Below are 20501 nucleotides of genomic sequence, written 5' to 3' on the forward strand. Positions count from 1 at the left end.
CAGGCCCAAAGTTTAGACCTAATGTCTAACTTTACTACTACTAAAGTTAGACTTTTGGTCTAAGTTTAGACCAAAGTCTAACTTAGACCAAAAGTCTAACTTTATAACTACTAAAGTTAAACTTTTGGTCTAAGTTAGACTTTTGGTCCAAACTTAGACCAAAAGTATAACTTTACTAGTAGTAAAATTAGACTTTAGGTCTAAGTTTGGACCAAAAGTCTAACTTAGACCAAAAGTCTAACTTTACCACTACTGAAATTAGACTTTTGGTCTAAGTTTAGACAAAACGTCTAGCTTACACTGATGGATGGAGTTGACTGATGGATTGGCTCAAGTGGGAGATATTGCGAGATCTAAGAGGCCACCTGATTTGAAAAAAAAAATCTAACTTTTATCCATGTACACGTGTCGTTAAGGTTTCCAAGTGTGCTATTTTTGTTGAAAATGATAAAGTGGAGGAGCAAAAGGAGTGCAGTATTGGTCAAAGGAGATATGGACTTAAGACTTAAACAGGTCCATTGGTGGCTGCTACTTAAAGGGGTGGCAGGGCGGTGGGGGTGATGGGAATGAAAACATGTATTTTTAAATCACTTACCTGCCTCTCGGTCCTCTTCAGATGACCCCAGGAGCAGGAAGCACACAGGCTCCCAGACTCCCCTAACCAATCAGGATGCTGCATGACAGCAGCGTTCTGATTGGTCTGAACGCCATAGTTTGGCACTCAGACAGGGTCTGGGAGCCTGTGCATGTTCTTCTCCCAGCTGTGCAATACAGCTGGGGGGAGAACATGCTAAGTGCTCATGACTGTTTGGCCGGCCCAAGACAGCCGGCCAAACCGTCATGTGCACTTAAGCAAGTGCTCATCACACCTCCCCCTGCTCCTGTGGCAGCCCAGCGCCGCCCTGCCCCTAACCAGCTGAGCCACAACGGAAAAATAAAATTATAATAACATTGAGTTATTATCATTTTAGTTTTCCTTTTTGAACTGCTCATAGAGCAGTGGGCGACGCTCCTCCGCCTTAGCAGAGGAGCATCTGCTGAACAGGTGCAATGTTGAGAGTGAGTGTGGGAAACAAGTGAGTTAATCAGTGTCAAATGACTTGTAGATAGACTTGTTTAATGTTGTTAAAAGATCAGGTATGGTGGAATGCACCATTGGTGAGGTTGGAAACCCGTGTGGTGAGCATCATATGAGAGGACGGGATGTGGAGGCCTTTTCTACTTAAGGTCCTGATGGTTGGATTTTGGTTCCATCTGATGGGTCCAAAGACAGTTCCATTGACAAAACTGTTTCAGAAGAGGTCTCTTCTGCCATTATTCAGGGAGTCCTGAAAATGTGGTGGAGCTCTTAAAATGTAAGGGATTATATTATATTTTGAGAGGTTTGTGGGTTGAAGGTATAATGTCAGATAGTAACTCATGTTTAACTTATTTAGTTTTCTTCATAGGTGCTTATGTTTATCCTTTACTGTTGCATTGTTAGTTTGGGGTTTTGTTTTGTTTTTAGTTAAGGGTGAGGTATGTTATGTTTATGGTGCATTTTATCTACTTTTGTCAGTGACATCTCTTGATGAGGATTTCCGATTCCAGTCAGTTGGTGGCTGGATCTGGAAAAGTGATCGTGGGGTGTTGTGTGCTGATCCTTCTCCTGTTTCAACAATACATTTATGGTCATCAGTCATCCTGCTACTTGTAAGAAATGCCACTGACATTCTGTCCAAAGCTTATTCCTTAAATCACTATCAGGGCCTTCCTACGATGCGAATGCACATACAACACAACTTTAGGAGAAGGGGATCAGTCAGAAGATTTAGGGTGAATTAAGTCCTCAGACAAAAACATTTCCAAAAGGGCATGTTTGGCCACATCCCCAGTACATTTTTCCAAGGCATCTTCTCCAACATCCAAAGATCTTTTGCAGCTCTGATGGAGAGGGCTGCCAATATCTTCCGGAGTGTTTGTCAGAGCCTGGACTGTCTGGACCCAGCAAGTGCTGGTCCCTTTCATCTGAGTACTGCTCGGTCTGAACCTCGACTGGCGAGGAATCTGTATAATTTATGTCAGGTTCCCATGAACAATCCTATCTGTGTGCAAGCCTCTGTACTTAGCAACAAAAGATGCCCGTAACTTGTCAAATGCTTAGGACTGTAAAAAATGCTTATACTTGTTCAAGGCTTTAGCTTGTCTAATAGATGTCAGCTCTTTGGCCATGCCATACCCAAAAAGAGGCATTTTGTCCAGTTGTGTGGGAGTGCCTAGATGGCTTTGAGATGGTCTTAAAATGACTTTGTGAACTGAGGCTTGCAAGGGGTGTTTAGACAAAACATCAAGTCAAAAATATCATGTGGACAAAAGATTGTGTCAAGAATATCAAGGACACAAATATTGTGAAGGTAAGTTTCTATGGGTAAGCGAAGTTTTATTATACTTAACTCTGCATATATGTACCTTTGCAATATATAGATCTTCAAGGTACATAGAGGTGGAGTAAAGAATAGTAAATCTATAATTACCTATTTGCACTTATCTTCTTGATATTTTGGTCCTTGATATTTTTGACACGATAATCGGTCCAAATGATATTTTTGACATCATCATGATGTCATTAACATGTCATGAGTGATGTAATATGTGAGGTCAAAAACAGTACCATTAGGGGGCGCAAATGATAATGAACTAAATAAACTATATCTGGCAAATGCAGTGTTTTGGGGATTTGTAAACGTTAGTTTTTGTTCCATTCAATTTCCTAACTGTAACATCACTTTAACCTTTGTTTTTTAGTGAATTATTTTTAATCTTAGTTAAGATATTATTACTATATCTTATTATAATGTCACTTTGGCCTTTGGCTTTCAGTGACTCTCTGTTTTTTTTATCATATTCTAAATTTTGCATGTGTAATATGTTCTTTAGGTGGGCAACCCCACTGCGTATGCCCTATTGCCATGCCCAGCGGGGGTCGGGCACAAGGCCAGGCCTTTCGCTCAACTCTGTGCAAACATCTAGCCTGCCCCCCTCTGCACACAACCTCTAGTTGAGTAAAGTGAAAATTGGATGCAGAGCTTTGCTCTGGGCAATTTGATATTTTTTGTGCTTGTTTTATTGTTTTATATTTTCCAATCTTTTTTTAGTTTGTTTTTTTATTAGAACTTTTTTTAACAATGAATAACTTTTTTGAACATTTTAATTATTTTTTTTAACAAAATCTTTTTTGTTAACTCCTTATGTTTTTCGTACAAGTCTTTGTGTTTCTGTAAAAAGTGGTTCTGCATAGCCTTTATAACATTTTTATCAGTTTCACAAGAAGCCACAACTTCCATAATTTATTTGTAGTATGTTCCAAATTACTGCATATATTCTTCATCTTACTCCTCTTGTTGCTGCAGTACTTCAGGTAGGGCACTTTCAACTTGTTAAACTGATCACTGCAATTCTCTTTCCATTTCTGCGTGTGCAATCTGGTTGGGGGGCAGAGCTCGCAGGTGCTTCTGTATATCACGTGTACCCCTAGAGTACTGCCCTGGTTGACCCCTGTGTAGTGCGTGATTGCACAAGTTGTGTGTGACGTTTAAACCCATGGAGAAATGCTCTGGTGGGCCCCTTTGTAGCACCTGATTGGACAAGGTGTGTGTGACATATCGTACATTGATTTTTATTTTGCACAGCTGGAATAGTACAAAACTTCCATGCCACAGAATCCATTTTGGGCCTAGTTGGCTGAGTTGCTGAACATGTTGATGGAAGCACGATGACAATACCATCCTGTGATGTGCCAACAGGAGTTGGGCCTGTAGATGGAGGTAGGTGACTGCTGCTGTGGAGTTTGTCCTGAAACCATCACATAGATGGATAAGGTGGAAACCACTCTCCCTTGCAAAGCCCCAATGTGCAATTGGTGTTTAATAAATTGCTTTAGGCTTTTTTCTGAAACCTGTGGGCTTATTTTTTCAGTAGTGTACCCTGATTTGCCAAACAGACGGCTGCGTTAATTTTTTTTTAGTTCTATGGGGATTGAAGTACTTCTGCGGGACCCATTGAGACAGTGATAGACTGCTTACTTGATTTTCCAGGTCCTGCTGTACCCAATAGGAACAACGGAACTCAGAAGTTTCCTTAAAAATGTAAGTTTGTTATGAATGGGTAATTTTTTCAAGTCTGAGTCGAGAGGTTTCCTGAAAGGTCCAATTTTTTCAGTTTTTAATTACATGTATGCGTTTTTAGGGGTTGCAATACTGGTGTATCAAAGAATGGCACAGTGGTACGAGTGACACCCAGTGAAGTCACATCTGATTGTTAAGTGTGATTGAATTCATGCAATTTGAAGTATTGACAGTCCCATTTTCTGCATTAGGGGCTTTGGATATCACTTGGTTCTCACCTTGTGCAATCTGTTTTGATCTTTTTGGACTTCTTTTTTTGTATGGGATTATGCAAAAAATAATTTGGAGAATGGCAATAAGGAGGAGAATAGCAATAAGGAGGAGACTGTCCTAAACATCAAGACCCTGAAGAGTTGAAGGAAGAAAGCAGAGGCCCTCCCAAATCCATAGTTTGGCAGTTCTTCAAAATTCCAACTGGCGAAAAAAAGGCCTTCACATGCAAAATATATGACAAAGAGTTGAACCTAAGAACGAGGAGAAAGTATTCCTTGGACTTCTGGAATGCATAAGTATCTTAAAGCATGGAATTCCCAGCAGTTCAATACTGCACAAAAAGGCAGGAGGATCAGAGGGCGTTTAACTCTGCCACTGTCCCCCAACACTTGTAGGCTTCTGGAGACACACTTCCCCCGGATGTCCTTGCAGCCCAGCAGCAAGACTGGGATCCACTCTTTCCCAGAACTGGAATCGTTCGTGTGGACTGCCGCCAAGTCGTATCTGTTGGCAAGCAGAGTGCCACAGCTCAGAAGAAACAGGTGGCAGTCTTCAGGAAGCTTGCAGAAAGACTTTTTTCAAATCTCTTGTCAAGTTTAGACACCCAGTTTGTCAGTTATGTTAATTGAAATCCCGAAAAATAGAAAAGCTACAAAAAAAGAAAAAATTGTTAAAAAAAGATAAGCCAGGTTTCTTTCTAGAATCACCTTTAAAAATAGGAAAAGAAACGTTGTTTGTCATGTCTGGCCTTAACTGCTAAAGTTTCTTACTACTGACATGCGCCCAAAAGTAGTAATGTTAGGTCTGCAATATTATCACTGACCTTTTGCAAATCCAATGATAGTTTGGGAACTGACCTATGCTCTTATATATTGGGTCACAAAATTCTGTATCATAGTCCTTTGTAGTCCTCCCTCCCACATGAATATTCATGAGAGAGGTTACAAATTGTAAGATACTGTGATGTTTGCTCATCACGCAGATGGTGACTGTAGTAAGGAGACTGGAGGCTTAGATGTGGCAATAAGCTTGAAGTTTATTCTTAAGTCTTCGGCACCCACAACCAGACGCTCCAGCTGCGCACCAGGATTACAGACAACTGATTATCGTTGTCTGAACCCTGGAACACACTGAGCAGGGTCCGATCCTGGAACCCTTTTCAAAAGAACACATTGAAAGAGCGAGACATCCTCGTGCCGGGGTACCAGCATGAGGATGCAGTAACCACACACTACAACTTCTCCCTCTCCACAAGGAACAAAATGAAGAGGCAAAAACATAACAAAGAACGTTGATAAGAGCTTTAACAAAAACTATTAAAGAAGATTGAGCAGGCAAAATTATAAAGAAATATAAAAATCATGACAAAACATAATCATTCAATTTGGAAGGTAATTTTCTACAACGGTTAGGTGTCAGAAGAGATACAGCGGTGTCAGAGGCAGAGGCATATACTGGGCTAGAATGTGCAACGGGAGTCTGGGATGTGGATGAACTTTCAACATCAGGTGCTGGATCATGTAACCAATAGGACCAGTCACAATGCTCAAATTCCTTTTTAGTTAAATTGAGTAAGGAACGAGCCTGTGAAACAGAAAGATGTACAAGAGATCTTTTGTTCCACTATCCTTTAGTACCAAGTAAAGCTGAACCTCTGCTGACACCAGTAACTTGTACCGGTAGGGAGAATTTAGATAAACCTTTTGTTACTCTTTTGGGATTTTTGTTGAGAACCCAATCACCAACCTTCAATTTGAGCGTGTCAAAAAATGAGTCATGTACGGACTTCATGAGATTTTGTTTTTGTAAAACTTTGGATGCCAATTCTTGATTGCCATCAATGCTCTTGTTGTTTTTGTTAAGTAACCAATTAGGACACAAACTGGTGTGAACAGTCCTACTTCTTAAAAGGGAAGAAGGGGAAACACCTGTGGTACAATGAGGGGAAATATTATAAGACCACAGCTTGGCTTCAAGGAAATCTTGTACATCTTGATGAGAAGAAATGGCTGTTTGAATGGCATCCTTAACTAACCTGTTTGCCCTTTCCACCAAACCATTCGAGGTTGGTGAATATAGAGCGACCTTATAATGTTTGACATCAGGCTCAGCTAGGAATGAACTTAATTTCTCAGAAATGAAATGTGTGCCATTGTCTGTAACAATAACAGAAGGTGAACCTTCTTTCGAAAATATATTTTTTTTAAGAACTTAATGGCATTGATGGAATTGGCTGAATCACAAAACATATGGTAAACCCATTTAGAGTGATAATCAATTAATAAGATGAGAAATTTTAGGTCATGTGGGAGGAGATCATAAGGTCCAGAAAAGTCTAAACCAACTTTTTCCCAAGGTTTATTGGGAAAAGGAAGAGGATGTAAAGGAGTGTTCATAACTTTCCATTTTTTGTCAGATAAAAGACATTCAGGGCATGAATCTATGTAAAACTTAACCTGCGATTCAAGAGATGTCCACCAATAGTGTGATTTAATGAGTTGTGAAGTCTTTGAAATTCCAAGATGACCTTGGTGTGCAAATTTAATGATGTCATTTCTAAGACTGGATGGGGGAACAAAAGAATCATGTCTCATCACCATGCCATTGACCAAGGATAATTCAGATGCAACCATGGCGAAGGCTTTCAACTCATTGGAAAGTTTCCTATTTTCTGGCCATCCCTTAACAATATAATCAATTACAAGTTTTAGATTTTCATCCTTGTTGTGTGCTTCCAACCAGGAATGTTCAGTAATGTTAGGACACAATTTAACAGCATCTAGAGCAGCGACCACACATTCTGTGTCTTCTAAATCCTCAATTTCTGAAGGATCATGAAAAGCCATGCGTGAAAGGCAATCAGCCCTAAAGTTTCTTCCGCCAGAAATATGTTTTATAGAGAAGTGAAATTCCTGTAACTTGGAAAGCAGTCTAACAAGCCTGGCAGAAGCTTTACCAAGTCCGTTACCATTGAGTAACTGCGTGAGGGGTTTGTGATCCGTAAACAGATCAAATTCACGCCCCAAATGTAATTTTTAAATTTATTGATAGCCCAAACACAGGCGAGAGATTCGCGTTCAATAGTGCTATAATGGGTTTCAGATGGTTTAAGCATTCTTGATGAAAAAGCTATGGTGTGCTCTTTTCCTGAGATCCATTGGCCAAGAACAGCCCCCAATCCTGTGAGACTGGCATCCACCATTAAGAAATACTTTGAAGAATCATGAAAGGGATGCAGGGCAGGTGCTTCGACAATGAGCTTTATGACTTGAACAAATAAAGAAGAAATCTCTTCTGACCAATCAAACTTGGAGCCTTTCCGCAAAAGGGCACGCAATGGCTCAACTGTTTGAGCATATCCTTTGACAAAACGGGCGTAGTATTCTGCTAGGCCTAAGAACGATCGAAGTGAGTCTTTGGGGGAGTAGCGTGGCTGATGGCTTTAATGAGGGATACTTTGGGTTTGATTCCTTCTGGAGACAAAGTATGACCCAAATAATCCAATTGCTGCATAGCAAATTTAAATTTTTCGGCCCTAATTGTCATGCCTGCCTCATCTAACCTTGTCAACACTGAAGACAAATTGGACAAGTGTGATTCCCAGTTATCAGAAAAAAACCAAAATGTCATCTTGGTAGGCCTGGACCCCCGGCATGTTTTGAAAAAGATTATCCATAATCTTTTGGAAAACACTGGCCGCGGAGGCCAGGCCAAAGGGGAGTCTGAGGTACTTGTAAACCCTGAAAGGTGTGATGAACGTGGTGTACTCTTGTGAATCTGCAGTTAAAGGTATCTGGTGGTAGGCTGAATGCAGGTTAATGATTGAAAAAAATTGTATTCCCCCCAGGTTGGCAAGAAGTTCATGAATTTTAGGGAGGGGGTGACAGTCAATCAAGATGTTTTTATTTAATGTGCGCAAGTCCGCACATAATCTGACCTCTCCACATTTCTTTCGGACAATGACGATGGGAGAAACCCACTCTGAGGAGTCAGAAGGAGCAATAACACCATCATCACACAAAGATTTAAGAACAGACTTGAGTTCATCCTTCGCACTAAAAGGCAAAGGACGATCCTTGTGGACAAAGGGTTGAGCTTGTGGCTTAAGTCTAATTTGGTGTTGGAAACCTTTGACAGTCCCCAATTTATTCGAAAAGAGTCTGGGAAATTTATCCAGAACTTTTTAGAGGTGTGATCAGTGAGACATAAGCAATCAGTCCTAGGGTGTGGATAATTTCTAGACCTTGCAGGACTATAGCCTTGAGGAGGATCACCAAGAGTGATTGGGTTTTCAGAGCCCAGAACAAGACGTAAACCCAATTTGGCAAGGTCTTGCCAACCAATGATGTTGCGTCCTCTGACTGCAATATATAACTTTGTAAATATGGACCTTTCTAAACATTCTAATCTTGAATTGAAGTAGCCTAGCATGTCTATCTCAAACTCACCAAAAGCTTTTGGGTTTACGTCAGTTTGGAATAAGGATATGGATCCTTGCCATTTCTCATGAAACATGACACCTAATAATATAGTTATTGGTGATCCGGAATCTGCCATGATGGGAATCTCTATATTCCCAAAAAATGCGGTACCTATAGGTCCTTTGACAAAAAGAGGAGTAAAAACAGAGTTACATTTAATTGATACAATCATATCTTGAAAATGATGTGTACAATCATCAACAGTTTCAGAATATTCAATACTGTTGATTCTGGTAGGTATTTTAGAAGCTCTACATGATCATTGAAAATGCCCTATTTTCTTACATAGTACACATCTGTTCCCAAGAGCAGGACACATGGGGTAGTTTCCCAGGTGTGATTTTGATCCACATCTGTAACAAAGTGTTACCTTCTTTTACAAATTGTCTGAACGGTTTGTTAGTAACCACAGCATTAACAGAATTAACAATGTCTTGCGCTGGAGTTTTACAAGAGTTGAGAGATTGATCAATTTGAAGAACTTTGGATGTGAGGATGGACCTCTCAATACTCTTGGCAATATCTATTGCTTCTTGAAGTGTAGGTTTCCTGCAGCTGAGTAGGCGTTCTTGTATTTTCCTAGAATAGCAAGCAAAGACAAATTGATCACGAATATAAATATCTGGATCCGCCTCAAATTCACAAGTCGAAGCTAAAACTCGCGATTGCACAATATATTCTTCAACTGTTTCATCTTCACATTGTTTGTCTCCTAAAGAAGTTGTGTCTTTCAAGGATTATATTTGACTCTTCGTCATAATGTCTTGCTAGGCGAGATAATGCTTCCTTATAAGAATTCCAATGCTCTGCATCACCTGCTTCTCCACTAGGTGTGGGAGAATTTGTGTAAATTCTCGAAGACATGCTGTGCCGCAAGACCTAGACAATCGTACAAGGTTGCAACTTTACGTTCCGGAGAAAACTTGACAGCATCAATGGCAACGATGTGATTCTCAAAAGCTTTTATCAATTGACGCCATGGAATACTGGGTTTGCCAGGTTGTTGCAAAAAGGGAGGAGGTTGCGCAAATTGTTGAGAGGTAGCCATGGATGAAGATTGAATGAGCTAATAAACTTTGAATAATGAGGAATCACCGTATTAAAGTTAAAGTTAAAACCACATTTTTCATAAAGTACACATGAACAAATAAACAAAATGGAAACAATCAGTAAATGGATGGTTAAAAGATGACAATGTCAACAATTTTCTTAGGTTTTAAATCAGCACAAAATAGTTAATAGTGGGGAGCCTATCACCGAATAAGAAGGCTCAGAATGAGACAACCTGCAGAGTTCAAAGTTAAAACAAAAGGTGTGCCTGTCACCGTTAAATCGCGCAGGCTGAGTGATTCTACAAGTGCTGAAAGTTTTAAAATAAAGCGAAGAGGGTGTGCCTGTCACCGCGAAAGCGTGCAGGCTAGATCCTACCTTTAACTTGCTCCGGACACGTCTTTTACAGCGTTGTGGCGCGGATAATGGGAGCGATGAGTTGCCAGGCAACAAGAAAAGCTGAAATGGCCGCCTGCGTGAAGACGCTTGCAGCGTCAGTATGCTGCGTCCGAGGGTGACGATCGGTGATTTGCTCCCGTTGCTATAGAGACCAATCCCGAAGTACCTGATGTCATCTAGCAGCTTCCGTAATTTCTCCGAAATCGTCAGGGAGACGTGGTGAATGAAGCAGGAACCACCTGTGGTGTTCAGCCCGAGTAGGAAGAGCAGTGACGAAAGCGAGGCTCATCGAGGAAATGCCGAGGAGGAGGAGCTTTGGCTGGTGGGTGCTGGACGCGTAGCTTCGTCCGCTCGTTGCCAAATGTAGTAAGGAGACTGGAGGCTTAGATGTGGCAATAAGCTTGAAGTTTATTCTTAAGTCTTCGGCACCCACAACCAGACGCTCCCGCTGCGCACCAGGATTCCCGACAATTTATTAACGTTGTCAGAACCCTGGAACACACCGAGCGGCATCCGATCATGGAACCCTTTTCAACAGAACACATTGAAAGAGCGAGACATCCTCGTGCCGGGTACCAGCACAAGGATGCAGTAACCACACACTACAGTGACCTGCTGTCAGTAGATTGCCTTGATTGTGATCACTTTGCCAACTCGCACAGTGCATTGCAACCAACCCCCATTGCGCACGACCTTTGTGGGGCTGCCAACCACACAGGGCCCTCGCTGGATCCCACGATGGTACTGGTGGCAAAAGCAGTTCTTTCAATTTAAAACACTTTAGGGGGGTCCGTATGTGACCACTTCCTACATCGGCCTGAGAGTCAGGGTGTGATAATTATGCCCCCTAATGAGCCCTTTTGTTTTTCCTTTTAGGACACGGGGACAGAATCCCTGAGTGCTCTAATGGTGCACGCAACATTTTGTCCTGATATTGTTACCAGCCAAGCAGAACGCTCTTGGTTTCGTGACTCATGGCTTTTTAATCGACATACGTTGAAACCTCTGCTGTAGCCTGACGCTGCGCCGTACCCTGATGCATCAACGCATGTACTCCCGGTCGTGCTCGTGCCCGCCTGCCGGCAGCATTGAACATGGACGCCGGCATTCTGCAATCTGATATTGGAAAACCCACCAGAATTAATTGAAGAAAGACAAAGATTTTACTTGTGCATCGTTCGTTGACCCCAAGCCCAGGGAAGCCCGGGGAAAGGTCACTTGTGGATGTTTGGAGCGAACGCTGTAGGCAGGGCAGCAGAATATCCTTCGGCTCCCCCAGGTAGGGGTGGGGGGCTCTGATGTAGAGACGGCATAAAACAGCACCTACACCAAAGTACTCGGTTAATGACCAGATTACCTGCAAGAACCGCCAATCAGGTATAAGATCCCAAAACTACCTGTGACTGCATAAATCTAGGATTAAGAAAGCCTAGCATCTTTAGCGTCAAAGAAAGATTGGAGGAAGTTGCAAGCTGCAAACTGCAAAATTGGGTGGTGGCGGCAACAGGAGAGGTCAAAACACACAGGCAAACGGGCACAGCAGAGGTAAGTGAAAGTGTTGCATTTAAGAAATTCTTTCTCAGTGTCATTTGAGCTGCAACTAAGCAGAGTAAGCTAAATTAAAACACTACAAAAGCGCAGTAGGTAAACCTAAGAGAATGTTAAGTAGACTTCGTAGGTAGGCTGATGAATAAAACGAAGTTTAATCCAATTAAGAAAGAAGCACCACTGGTTACAGAGCTTCAAGCACCGGCTGACTCGGTGCAACTGACAATCTTGATTCACAGGACCGATCAGTATGTTTTATTCCAGAACACACTGATCGTGCCATGAATCAAGGCATTGGAAAATAAACACAGAACAGCTCATGCATGCAAGCACGAGAAAAACACATAAATGATATGTAACACATCTTCCCCCTTTAATAAAACAAAAACAACAAAAAAAAAATCAATTTACAAATTTGTTTCTGATGAAAGAGACAAAATCAGACATCCAACCAGGTTTCTTTCGCTGACGTTTACCAAGTTCTTCAGTATTAACAATATCATCAGAAACACTGACAACATTTGGAACAAGAACTGGACATTCAACTAGGTCTTCATAATCCAAGCTGTCTATAAACTTAGGTTCATTATCAGTATGTAAATAAACACTTTTGTCAGCCTTTAGAACAGCAATTCTGCTCAAATTCCAAACTTTATTGTTGGTAAGTCTCACTGAATTCTTGAGGACTTCTTGGCTTTCCCCTTTTTTAACTTTCCAAGGCTTTTTAACCTTCACAAGCATACCAACTTTAACACTAGGATCATGTTTCGATCATTTTTTCTTGTCAAACCGTTCTTTATTAATAGTATGATTTTGAACTAGTCTTTCTTTTACAACAATCAAATCTATATTGGAAGCAGTAGAGGGAGACAACCATGCAGGGTTGCACTTGGTTCTAGGAAGTCTACCCCTCATAATCTCAAAAGGAGAGTAACCAGTCATAATATTAGTAGAGGTCCTGTACATCCATACTGTTTTGAAAATCTGTAATTCCCATTTATCACTGTCAACGCCAGCAATTTGAACTGCACTCTTAAGAACTCTATGAAACCTTTCAATTACTCCATTCCCGCTGGGATTATATAGAGAAGTGGTACAATGGTTTATACCAACTCTTTTAAAGTACGCTTTCGCTTTATTAGAAAGAAATTGGACACTATTATCTGTAATAAGACGTACTGGTAACCTTTCCTCAGTGAAAGTTTCATCCAAAAACAATAAAACAGCATCAGTATCCACTTTTTCCACAATTTTGATAACAGGCCATTTAGAGAATACATCAATGGCCGCAAGAACAAATTTTGAATTTGGGCCTACAGGTCCCATGATATCCATGGCGATAGTATGCCAAGGATCATCAGGAATAACATGCTCACCCATATTAGGCTTAAGAGTAACAAGAGTTTTATCCGCATTAGTGCATGTGATGCAATTCCTAACTATGCGTTCAATTTTAATAATACCACTATGACCTTCATGACCATGGGAAACTATACTGTGTCTTAAGTTACATGGGGGAATGGCTCGCTCACCTCTTTTAAGCAAACCATCTATGCATGACAGTTTGTTTCTAATTTCCCCAAAACATCTAAGTTCTGCATTGATGTTTTTCTTATTAGGCCATCCGCAAGAAATGTATTTTTCAACTTCCTTTAATTAAAGATCTTTGGCAAACTCTGCACGCCATGTATTTTGGTCAATAGGCAGAGAGTCTTCATTATGTACTAAAGCAATTTGGAAATCATCCCACTCATTGTGAGTACTTTCCTTGAGTGGTAAAGGCATTCTAGAAAGAAAATCAGCGGTGACATTCTCTTTACCAGGTACATAGACAACAGTGTAAACAAAATCTTGAAGACGCATAGACATGCGTGCAATACGTGCTGAAGCTTTTAACATGCCTTCAGTGGTTAGCAAACGCACTAAGGGCTTGTGATCACTTCTCATTAAACATTCTTTACCCCATACAAATACTCTAAAATGTTCAAGGGCCCACACGCACGCTAAAGTCTCTCTTTCTATGGTAGAATATTTCTCTTCTGCAGGAGTGAGAGCTCTGGACGCATGAGCAATGATGTGTTCTTTACCAGAACTGGATTTTTGTGCCAGAACAGCCCCCAAACCCTTTGTGCTAGCGTCAGTGGTAATGATACAGGAGAGTGATGGGTCGAAACCAGAAAGAGCAGTGGAAGCACAAATTGCTTTTTTGACATCAATAAATTCAGTTTCACAATCCTTAGACCAACTGAACTTGTTCTTGTCCTTAACCAATTGCCTAATATTAAATGTACGACTTGAAAAAGTTGGTACATACCTTGAATGGAACACCGTTAAATCTAAAAAAGACCTTACAACATCCTTAGATTTAGGATGAGGTGCAGATTGTATAGCTTCAACCAAATTAGTTTTGGGTTTAATTCCCTCTTCACACAGTTCATGACCTAGGTAAGTTACTGATTTTACTCCAAATTTGCATTTGGAGCGCTTAATGGTCAGGCCATGATCAGAAAGGACTTTAAGAACATCTTCCAAAGTTGACAAATGTTCTACAAAATATCCTGCATGACACGTTGGAAAATAGCTGCTGCAGAGGCTAATCCGAAAGGCATTCTATTATACCTGAAACACCCGAAAGGTGTGATAAAAGCAGTATAATCTTTTCTGTTTTCATGTAGCTCAATTTGGTGGTAAGCCGCCGATAAATCAATAGTTGAGAAAATTTTAGCTCCCCAACTCTGGTTAACATTTCTGCAATACGTGGCAAAGGGAATTGATCAATTACAATATTATTATTTAAATGGCGCAAGTCTATGCACAATCCGATTTAGCCATTGGCACGTTTGGCTACTACAATGGGAGAAACTTATTCTGAGGATTCAATCCTCTCAATGATGCCTTCTTTGACAAGCTTTTAAAGTTCTTCTTTAACCTCTTCATGTTCAGCTAAAGGAATATTACGAGCCTTGTAAATTTTAGGACGAGTATTTTTTTAAACGTATCTCATGTTTGAAACCAATTAACTTACCAATTTCTGTTCTGAACACGCTGAGAAATTTTTGTAATAAAACATTTCCAACACCATTAGTCTCATCAATGACCATAACAGGATCAGGACTGTTGGGATTGAGAATAATATTTAACTTTCCTTGTTCAAACCAGCTAAGGACATAAGATCCTTTTTTTGAAACATATAGTTTAGCTGTACATTCACGATTCTTGAATCTAAAAATTAGAGTTCTGAATCCAAGAATCTCAATCTTTCTCCTGAATAACCTTCTGGGTTGATGTCAGGTAGTTCTAATACACTACCTAATTTTTTTACAAACTGGGAATTCCACACAGTCTCATTTACAATGGAATAAGGTGATCCTGAAACTGCATACATTTTAGTGCCTACACCTCCAATAATCATATCACATACAGGTTTCTTTTTAACAACGGAGTTATCAATGTTTAAAAAAGGAAGTTTAGAGTCTTCAATGTTAAGGACAAAAGAATTCCCATTGCTACAATCTGCGTTAAGTACATCATCATCACTGTCCTCACTTTGGTCAATACATTTGACTTTGTTGTTTTTATTTTTCTGATGGCATGCTTTAGAAAAATGACCAACCACACCACAATTAGAACACTTCTGCTTAATGGCTGGGCAGAATTTATAATTAGCAAGATGAGACTTACTGTTGCACCTGTAACACCTCAAATTATCTTTATGATCTTCATTTTTATCCCTGTAAGACCAAGTAAGTTTCTTCTTTTTTAGATCTTCCTCCCTAAAACTATTTTTTGTGTTGACTTTGGCAACAGTTTCGCTTTTACTACTGTTAGTATCACCTTAAACTTGTTTAGCACTTCTGCATGACATCTCTGATTTCCTTATAATAGCTAGAATACTTTCAAGGTCAGAGTCACCATTGATCCATAATCTTTCTTGAATTGTTGAATTATTAACATGCATTACAACTTGATCTCTGAAAAGATCTTCTTGTAGAGTTCCAAACTGGCAATCCAAGGACAAGGTTTTAAGTGCTGAAACATAACTATCAACAGATTCATTAACACGCTGTTTTCTTTGAAAAACTTTGTACCTTGAGATACCTATACACACTTTAGGTGAACAGAAGCGATCAAAATCAGAAATAGTTTTCTCAAACATTTCCATCACCACTACTTTCTGTTCTAGGTAATTGGTTAAACGCTTTTAGTCCCTCAGGACCTAAAGAATGTAAAAAAATACCTTTTTTCCGGTAGTTTCATTTTTCCATTAGAATCTAAAGTTTCTATATAATTTAAGAAAAACGCTTTCCATTCAACCCAAGGCATGCAAGGCGAACTACCGGCAGACCAAAAGGGTTGTGGAGGAGAAAGAGTATACCCTTGTGCACACATTCTGAAGAACAATGGAATATAAAATAAGGGAACTAATATGAAGCAAATATGTGAGGGGAACGAATACTTCAATAAAGAGTCATTGTCTGATAATAAAAATTGCAGTCTGTGTCACAAAAAAAACAAATGGAGAATCAGAGTACAGTTTGAATCCAGTCTGTTGGCAGGCAGAAATTTAAAATATATAAAAAAAACCTTATGTTATTTTTTCCAGCAAAAGAACACAGTGACATGCACGTAGAAATGAAGAGGAGAAGAGGCGCTTGGTTTGGCAAAATGACGCTTGAGAAAATACAGTTGAAATTGAAATTGAGTAGAAGGAGGTTAGTGCCAAAGAACCACTAGATGGCGCCCTTGAATTGAATCTGCATTTGAAGAAAATCGAATTCATAGGGAAATTAAAGGAATATTAAATGAAATTTCACTTGAAATTGAAATGAGGAATGAAGGAGGTTGCCAACACCTTCGCTGAGGTAATACGAAATGTGGATGGCAGAAGGAAACTTCAAGGAAAACCTTTCGGTGGTGCCAAACACAAGATGGGGGCACGTAGTAAAACATAGGAAGTAAAAGTCTGCGCAACGTAGAGCGTGCTACGTAGGAGCCGGAAAACAATGTTCAAAGAATGTCCAGGAAGAACGTGTGGAGAAGTCCTGCAGTGAAGCTGGAACGATGTGGAGAATTCGGAAAGGCAGCTGGTGAGGGAGACATTGGTTATGTTTAAAACATAACAATGTAGAGGATGCTCGTAAGAACAGATACTCCGCACCCTTTGAAACAGATTCTCACCAACACACCAAGCAGCGATGATAGTTCTCCATAAATCCACTAGTTCGACTGAATGTCCACACAGCAGGGTAATTTCCAGTAAGCGAAACCACACAAATAAATAAATTCAGCCACAAAGAAAATCCAGGGATCCAGATAAGCGTAGAAGTGCTAATAGAAGTCAATTACCACACCAGATAAAATCGTAGTGTCGCTTTTAAAAATCTTTCCAATATGTAGGAATGACGAAGTAAAGAAGAAGAAAAGAAAAAAATTCAATCCAAAATCCAATTAATGGGTTCGAGAATATGGTGCTTCTAAGATCGTCGCCAAATTGTTAAGTAGACTTCGTAGGCAGGCTGATGAATAAAACGAAGTTTAATCCAATTAAGAAAGAAGCACCACCGGTTACAGATCTTCAAGCACCGGCTGACTCCGTGCAACTGACAATCTTGATTCACAGGACCGATCAGTATGTTATATTCCAGAACACACTGATCGTGCCATGAATCAAGGCATTGGAAAATAAACACATAACAGCTTGTGCATGCAAGCACGAGAAAAACACATAAATGATATGTAACAGAGAAGTTTAAGGAAAAAGGGTTGCTAGTAGCTGCAATGGCACCCGGCAGAGGCAGATTGCGGAAAGATAGTAGCCAGTCAACAGACTCCACAATGAGAAATTACCCAATTGATGAGGCTAAGGTAGCCTCAAAAGGAAAAGGAAAACAGTCGGTTCATCGGACCAACAGCAGATTTGCACAGGAAAGTAACTCTGCAAGATGAGAAGGGAGGAGGGTCGGTCCCTTATAACCCTATCAAGAACTTTGTTATGTTATGTTATTGGGGTTGCTTATATAGCGCACGGCTACTCCAGGGAGTGTCCCGGCGCTTTCTGACCCCACACTGAGAAGGAAGATGGAGGAAAACACCAACATAACAAGTTACTGCTTGTAAAGCCAAGTTTTCAGGGCCTTTCTAAAGGCAAGCAGATTAGACGTACGGCGCAGATCCACAGGTAAGGAGTTCCATAGTTTTGGGGCAAGATGTGTAAAGGAACGACCACCTATCCTGACCCTTCTAATGGGAGGAACCGTTGCCAGGCCAAGACATTCAGATCGGAGAGATCTGGTGGGTTTATAAAAAAGAAGCCGTTTCTGAATGTAAGAGGCCCCAACCAAATGGAGTGCCTTGTGGGCTAAAGTGAGAGCCTTGAAAGTAATCCGCTTCTTAACTGGGAGCCAATGGAGGGAAGAAAGCAGCTCTGAAGCCCGAGCTTGTGGGGGTAGGCCAAAAATCGCCCTTGCTGCGGAGTTTTGAACTACCTGAAGTTGGTGCAAGAGGTAGTCCGGTAAACCCAGGTAGAGGACATTTGAGTAATCAATCCTGGAGCAAATCAAAGCTTGTACCGTCAGCTTCCTGTGGATTAAAGGGAGCAGAGGAAGAAATTTTCGCAGCATTTTTAACAGACCGAAACAGGTACTGGAGAGACCCGTGATCTGTGTTTTCAGCGAAAGGGTGTTGTCGATTTTGATCCCCAAGTTTTTAGCAACCACCGAGGAAGAGGAGGGGGGTGACATACACACCGGCCACCATTCCTGCCACGGTGGATCAGCTAGACAGCCAAAGAAAAGCACCTCAGATTTATCAGGGTTGCATTTGAGGCTGCTTCGCTGAAACCAGTCGAAAACAGCCCCCAGGCAACCACGGATGCTCTCCCCGTCAAACTCCATGCCCTTCTTGCAGGTGAAGAGAAGCTGGGTGTCGTCAGCGTATGATATGATCTGGGCACCCATGGACTCCGCAAGTACCGCCAGTGGAGTCATAAAGATGTTAAAAAGGGTCGGGCTCAGCACCGACCCTTGTGGGACTCCATCATCCATAGGCGGCACCTCTGCGGAGTACGGCGGGGCCCAGACCACTTGTCGACGACCCGCAAGGTAAGATCTCAACCAGCTCAACACCGTTCCACGGAGACCAATCTCGTGAAGTCTTCTCAAGAGGGCCTCATGCGGAACGGTGTCGAAGGCCGCCGACAGATCCAACATCACCAGCATAGCTCTTCCCCCTGCGTCGAGAACTTCCTTAATTGCTTCGTTTACTTCCAAAAGAGCGGTCTCGGTGCTCAAATTGGAGCGGAAGCCGGATTGGGTAGAGTGGAGTAACCCCTGATCTTCCAAGAAGGAAGAAAGCACTGAGTGGACGTGCTTCTCGACGATCTTAGCCAGACTGGGCAGGAGAGATATGGGCCTATAGTTCGCGTGTATCTCTGGATCAAGGCCTGGTTTTTTTAGAAGGGGAACAACCATTGCCTTCTTCCATACTGGCGGAACCATGCCACTGGACAAGGATGAATTCAAGACAGGGTAGATCAGGGGATTAAGAATCTTGGCATTCCTAGCTAGAAAACTCGCCGGACAGGGGTCAAGCGGAGAGCCTGATTTAATTCTGAGTAGGAGATCCAAAGAAGTAGATTCCGATAAAGGTGGGAACTCTGATAGAGTGGGGCACGTGTCAGATGGAAAAGACAGCAGATTAGAATGAATCATAGGTACATTCGAGACAGCTGGAGGAAAGAATTCTTGGATGAGTTTGATTTTCATGTTAAAAAAGATGGCCAGCTCCTTTACCCAAGGTTCAGAGAACTTATGCTGGACTGAACACGATTTAGGAGAAACAAACTCTTTGACAATGGAAAATATTTCTTTACACGAGTTTGATGCAGCTTCAATTCTGTTGGCGAAATAATTCTTTTTGGCCTCTAGGATAGCCGCATGATAAGATTTGATAGATGCTTTGTAAGCGGACTTAGCTTCCTGATCGTACTGTTTCCGCCAGAGTCTTTCGGCTAACTTACAGTTTCGCCTAGCAAGAGTCAGTGATTTAGAGAACCAAGGGGCCGAGCTACGCTTAATGGATGAGCAAGGCGTAGAAAGAGGAGCAAGATCATCAAGCCTATCTGTAAGCCATTTCTGAAAAGTTTCAAGGTCTCTTTCGAGATGGCCGGATAGGATACAAGGATGTTCATGATACGCTTGAACAAGGCTCTCCTGAGTAATTTTATGAAAGGGTCTACTGGGGTGCCTCAGTTGGTCAGAGTTAGGACAAGAGGCTTTGCTTCTCCCTTGAATTAGAAAGCTGTGCAGGGAGTGGTCAGACCACAAAACAGGAGTGGGACGGGACATAATGAGGGGAATGGTGGAGAACACTTGGTCAAGAGTGTGACCCATATCATGGGTTGCACTAAAGATGTAGGGAGTTAGACCAAGGGGAGCAGTGATGTCCATGATTTTAATAGCTTCACTGTCCGACTCGACATCCATATGAATGTTAAAATCCCCAAGCATTATGCAATGTTCCACCTTCAGGCATAGAGTGGAAATAGCTGATTGAAGCTCATCGAAGAAGGAACCACGCAGACCAGGAGGTCTATAAACTAGGAACCCTGAGAATGATTGGTGTGGGGAAAGTGTAATAGAGAAGGCGA

This window comes from Triturus cristatus, chromosome 1_1 (assembly GCF_964204655.1).
Source record: "Triturus cristatus chromosome 1_1, aTriCri1.1, whole genome shotgun sequence".
In the NCBI taxonomy this organism is placed as follows: domain Eukaryota; kingdom Metazoa; phylum Chordata; class Amphibia; order Caudata; family Salamandridae; genus Triturus; species Triturus cristatus.